This window comes from Malurus melanocephalus, unplaced genomic scaffold, assembly GCF_030028575.1.
Source record: "Malurus melanocephalus ecotype Western Australia unplaced genomic scaffold, MMel_1.1 scaffold_2168, whole genome shotgun sequence".
NCBI lineage: Eukaryota > Metazoa > Chordata > Aves > Passeriformes > Maluridae > Malurus > Malurus melanocephalus.
This window is the reverse complement of record NW_026625400.1, coordinates 5796-11812: the sequence shown is the minus strand read 5'-3', so window position 1 is coordinate 11812 and position 6017 is coordinate 5796.

Here is a 6017-nt window from a genome sequence, read left to right as displayed (position 1 = left end):
TCCGCCCGCGGGGACGCCGAGTGGCGCGGAGCGGAGCGGAGCAGCCAACTGTTCCCCGGCGGGGCCGGCGGGCGCAGCCCCCGCTAATCCAATCCATCAGGGGGGTAATGAGCTANCGGGTTTTTGGGATGGCGAATCCTCCCTTAACGGGGATTTATCCCGAGCACCGGAGGGGTGGGTGGGGGAGAGCAGAGCAGGAGCCCCCCGGGACCCCCGGAGCATCGCTGGCAGCTGGGCCGGGGTCCCCCCCGAGCAGGGGTTAATGAGGGAACGGCGGCCGTTGGTCCCATATGGACACGGGGACACGGAGGGTCCCGCCCGCGGTTTGGGGCGGGGGGAGGGCGTTGATCACGATCGGCCGGGCTCCCGCATCCCCCCCGATCCAGGGGCTGTTCCTCGGATCGAGCTCCCGGGGGCTCCCACACCCCAAATTTCACCCTCCGGAGGGTTCGGCATCCCAAATTTCACGCGCCGGAGGGTCCGGCACCCCTCAGCACCCAGGGTGGACCTCGGGGTGGGCAGGGCACCCACGGTGGCCGTGGCACGGTGGACTCGCCCCGGTGGATCCGGGATTGCCGGCGGTGCCGGGGCTGTTCCGCCGATACCGGGGCGGTTCTGTTGATACCCGGGCGGTTCCGGTGGTACCGGGGCAGTTCCGGTGATACCCGGGCGGTGCCCCGATACCGGGGCGGTCCCGCCGATACCGGGGTAGTTCCAGTGATACCGGGGAGGTTTTGTTGATACCGGGGCTGTTCCGCCCATACCGGGGCGGTTCCGGTGACACCGGGGCGGTTCCACCGATACCGGGGCGGTTCCACCGATACCGGGGCGGTTCCGGTGATACCGGGGCGGTTCCGCCGCCGCTGGCCCGCAGCTGGCCCGGGCCGTTGGGGACCCACGCCGGGGTCGCGTCCGTTGCCCCGGCGCTGCCGCCCGTGGCCGGGAACCCGCGGGGCCCCCCGGCACCCTCGTGTCTCCGCCCGCGGGGACGCCGAGTGGCGCGGAGCGGAGCGGAGCAGCCAACTGTTCCCCGGCGGGGCCGGCGGGCGCAGCCCCCGCTAATCCAATCCATCAGGGGGGTAATGAGCTATGAAAGTGTAGATTCAATTAAGGGGGATTGCGGCGGGAGGCAGCGCCCGGCGGCAGACGGCGAAAGGAGCCCGGGTCCCCTCTGAAAGGCTCCATCTGTGCCGCCGGGGCCCCTTTGTGCTCCCTGAAAGCGCCGCGCAGCCACAAAAGCCGCCGCGTCCCCGCCGGGCGAGGCTCCGGTGCTTCCCCGGGGGGGAAACTGAGGCACGGGAGAGGAACTCGTGGAGGGTTTGGGGGGGGAATGGTGGAGCCGGTGTTTTCATTGCGTGGATCGGTTTTGATTTATGGGGTTTGTGGGTCGAACTTTGGGATGGCCGAATCCAGCAATTCTGGAACGGTTTGGGTGGAAGGGATCTCAAAGATTGTCCAGMGCCACCCCTGCCATGGCAGGGACAGCTCCCAATGTCCAGCCTGKYCTCGGACACTGCCCGGGATCCAGGGACAGCCCCATCCTCTCTGGACACCCCGTGCCACCCCCTCCCCACCCTCCCAGCGTGGAATTTCCCCCCGATTTCCCATTGAAATCCCCTCCCCGYCAGCGCCAGCTCCCCCCGACTCATTTGGGCTGGAAACACCCCGGAGGCCTCTTCATCCGAGAGGCTCCCGCCTGATTACAACTTGGGAGGGATTGGCCCGGGGACGAGTTTAAAGATGGGATTATTCCTGTACAAATTCTGATTAAACCGTCCCCAAACCCTCGTGCAACATCGTTAAGCCGAGCTCTAATCTCGCCCGAGCAGAGACTTCGTCAATAACTCCAAATCTCTGCGCTGTTGGTTTATCTGGTGCGGATTAAGCCGGGAGCTTCCTCAACTTGTATTAGAGCAGAAAAAAAAAATATTAAAAAAAAAAAAATTTTAAAAAAAAACAAACGCCGGGGTTTTGTGAGGGTTTGTGGTGGCAGCTGCCATCTCCCGCGTCCCGCCCGGGGAAGGGGTTGGATGGGATTCCCGATGGGTCCCGGAATAGGGAAGGGGTTGGATGGGATTCCCGGTGGTTCCCGGTGCCCGGGAAGGGGTTGGATGGGATTCCCGGTGTCTCCCGGAAATCGGGGAAGGGGTTGGATGGGATTCCCGATGGGTCCCGAAAATCGGGGAAGGGGTTGGATGGGATTCCCGGTGGGTCCCGAAAATCGGGGAAGGGGTTGGATGGGATTCCCTGTGTCTCCCGGAAATCGGGGAAGGGGTTGGATGGGATTCCCGGTGCCTCCAGGAACCGGGGAAGGGGTTGAATGGGATTTCCGGTGTCTCCCAGAATCGGGGAAGGGTTGGATGGGATTCCCGGTGGGTCCCGGAATAGGGAAGGGGTTGGATGGGATTCCCGGTGTCTCCCGGAATCGGGAAGGGGTTGGATGGGATTCCCGGTGTCCCGGTGTCCCGGTGTCTCCCGGTGTCTCCCGGGATCTCCCGGGGCAGGGTGGGGTGATCAGCCCCGATCCCATCCCGGCCCTACAGGATTTGGGGACAGTTGGTGTTCCCAGCCCTCGGTGACATTGCAGGACACAATTCCCGCCCTGGCTGGGGACAGCAGCCTGTAGGGGGTGGATATGGGGTGGTTATGGGATGGAATGGTTATGGGATGGTTATGGGATGGAATGGTTATGGGATGGTTATGGGATAGATATGGGATGGACGTGGGATGGATATGGGATGGATGGAGGGGGATATGGGAAGAATATGGGAAGGGATATGGGGTGGATATGGGATGGGTGAAGGATGGATGTGGGATGGTTATGGGGTGGATATGGGATGGATAGAGAATGATTATGGGATAGTTATGGGTTGGATAAAGGATGATTATGGATGGATGAATGATAGATGACCCTGCAGGAATGGGACACCCCAAACACGAGTCCCCCACCTTCCCAGCCACATCCCGGACCAGCTCCTCGAGCTGATGGAGCACAGAAATTGCTCCTGAGGGCCACTCAGGTGACAGCGACAGCGGGGTTTGCACCGGGGGGTCACGGCTTTGTGTGACCCCATTTAACCCCGGGGGCCGCCCCTCCTGCCCCATCCCGGGGTCCCCCCCTCGATCCTCCCGGGACCGCGGCCGCTCCTCTCCCCCCTCCAATCAGCAGGAAAAGTTCGTTGCCAAAATCCGCCGTCCCCGAGGGGGAAAAGACGATTAAGGCGAGAGCCCGCGGCCCGATATCCCGATATCCCGGCTTAGTGGGAAAATCCGCGTGGTTTCCCGAGCCGGCCACATTAGGGGCTGATGGCGGGCGGCGTTATCAGATTACAGACAAATATCAGAATTACAGCTCGGAAAGCCGGGCTTTAGGGGGGCTTAGCAATTATCCAGCCCCGGGAACCCCCACCCCGCCGGGAAACCAGGGCGAGCCCGAGCGGCGACCCCCGGGGCCGGGGGCTGCTCCCGAGCGGGGCCGGGCTCTCATCCCGGGCTGGGACCCCTCTGTCATTGGGGGACACCCCAAAAGCCCCACGGGAACCTCTGGGACCCCTTCCCAGCATCCCGACCCCATCTGTCCCATGTCCCTCCAACTGGGAACATCTGGGACCCCTTTCCTGTCCCACAACCCTGCCTGTCCCATGTCCCCTCGCCATTTGGGACCCCTTTCCTTGCCCCCCAGACCCCATTCCAGCCCCATATCCCCTCACGTGGGGGTATTTGGGACCCCTTTCCTGCCCTCCAACCCCATCTGCCCCATATCCCCTCCCCTGGAAGGACATGGGGGGCCGTGGGGTGCTCAGGGACCCCCATCAGGGGCGAGGGACCCTCCCCACAGCCCCCAGCGAGTTCTCCCGTTCTCAGCTCCCCGGCATTGCCACCCGCTGTCCCGGTGTCCTGCGGGGACACGGGGGTCGCCCCCACCCCCGGGTGCTCCGTGCCCCCTCCCCACGCGAGCCGGGGGCCAGCTGTGGCCTCGCAGCGCCGGCCTGGCACGGCTCCTGCCCTGCTGGCACGGGCTGGGGCTGCTGGAAGGGCAGCGCTGCTGCCCGGGGGAGCTGGCACCGAGCGGGCTTTGGCCACTGGCCAGCGGGAGAGGGGCCGGGGGGGCCGCGGGCACAGCTGGACCCTCGGCCACGGCGGGCAGCGGCCGCTGTCCCCAGCGCGGGCACTGGGGTGGCACTGGGGGGGTCACGGTGACATCGGGGGGGTGCCCGGCCCGGAGCTGGGGGGGCGGGGGGCGTTCACAGGGGTGACAGCACGGTGTGGATGTCACAGCCCCGTTGGTGTCAATCCGGGCCCCGTCCCGGGTCAATCCAGTCCAGGCCGGTCCAACCCCGGCCGGTCCATCCCCATCCCCGCTTGTCCCTAGATCCGTTCTCCCAAATCTCTTTTGGGGGACACAGGAGGTCCCCGTGCCCATCCTCTGTCCCCATGCCCGTCTCGTGTCCCTGTGCCCGTGTCCCCATGCCCATCCCGTGTCCCCTCCCGTGTCCCCATGCCCATCCCGTGCCCATCCCGTGTCCCCGTGCCCATCCCGTGTCCCTGTGCCCGTGTCCCCATGCCCATCCCGTGTCCCCTCCCGTGTCCCCGCTCTCCCCGTGTCCCCGTGCCCGTCCCGTGTCCCTGTGCCCGTGTCCCCATGCCCATCCCGTGTTCCCGTGCCCGCCCCGTGTCCCCGTGCCCATCCCATGTCCCCTCCCGTGTCCCCGCTCGCCCCATGTCCCCGCCCGGCCCGGTTCTCGCTCTCAGCGGCCCCTCAGGGCCCCCCCGGCCCGGCTGCAGCTGCGGGGGCCCCGGGAGATCCCCCCGCCCTCAGCCCGAGCCGGGCGCAGCTTGCGGGGCCGAGCGGCGGCGGCTCCCCCGGGCTCCGGCACAGCCGGCGCGGGGCCGGGGGACAGCGGGCGCGACACGTGCGGAGCGGGGTCCCCGCGAGAGGGGACGCGGCCGCCAGGCGCTGCCGAGGGGTCGGGGCGCAGCTGGGGAGGGGCGGAGGGAGCCGCGGGTGCGGAGGGGGAGGACGCGGGGTGAAGTCAGGACGGCCGAGTCCCCCTGAGTGGGGCAGGTGGGGCACGTCCCGGCTCCCCAAATCTCCTCAGGGCTGGGCCGACCCCCAATTCCTGGGACCCCAAATCCCCCCAGCGCCCCCAGGGCTGTGCTGTGCCCCAGTTCCTGGGACCCCAAACCTGTCCTGGGACCCCAAACCTGTCCTGAGACCCCAAACCTGACCTGAGACCCCAAACCTGTCCTGGGACCTCAGATCTGTGCTGAGGCCCAATTTTTGGGACCCCAAACCTGTCCTGGGAACCCAGGTCTGTGCTGTGTCCCAATTTTTGGGAGCCCAAACCTGTTCTGGGACCCCAAGGCTGCACCGTGCCCCAGTTCCGGATCCCAAATCCCCCCAACTCCAAGGTGAGGGGTCCCAGCCGGACCCCAGCACGGGGGGCTCTGGCAGCCCCTCCCCACCCCAAAAGGAGAAAACGGCCCCGGGGCGAAGCTGCTTGAAACAAGACCACGACTTTATTTGAGCTAAAAMCCCCAAATCTGCTCTCTTTACAAAAGGATAAAACTTTCGGTACAAAAGGGAAGAAGCCCCAGGACCCGGGGGCTGGGCAGGGACCTCAAATCGTTCCCAATTTKATACAAAACCAGGGAAATTTGGCCAACCGGGCTCACGAGGCCAGCGGGACATCAAAAATAGTTGCCTGGATTTTCTTTGAAAAACAACAACAACAAAAAATACTCGTTGCATAGCGTTTAAAAGTTATTGCTCATCTCCAAATGCACAGAGGAGYTGGGAGCTGCCGGCAGGATCCCCCCCAAATCCGTGGAATGACCGTTAAATACGGAATTTGGCGTTAAATGTGGAAATACTGGGGTTTATCACCAGAAAAAAAAAAWAAATCAGGTGGCGAGGGAAATAAATTAAATAAATAACGGCTAATAAATAACCCCGGAGCACCAGCACGGCAAAAGCACAGCGTCCCCAGGCAGGGAATTCCCACTACGGGCCCGGG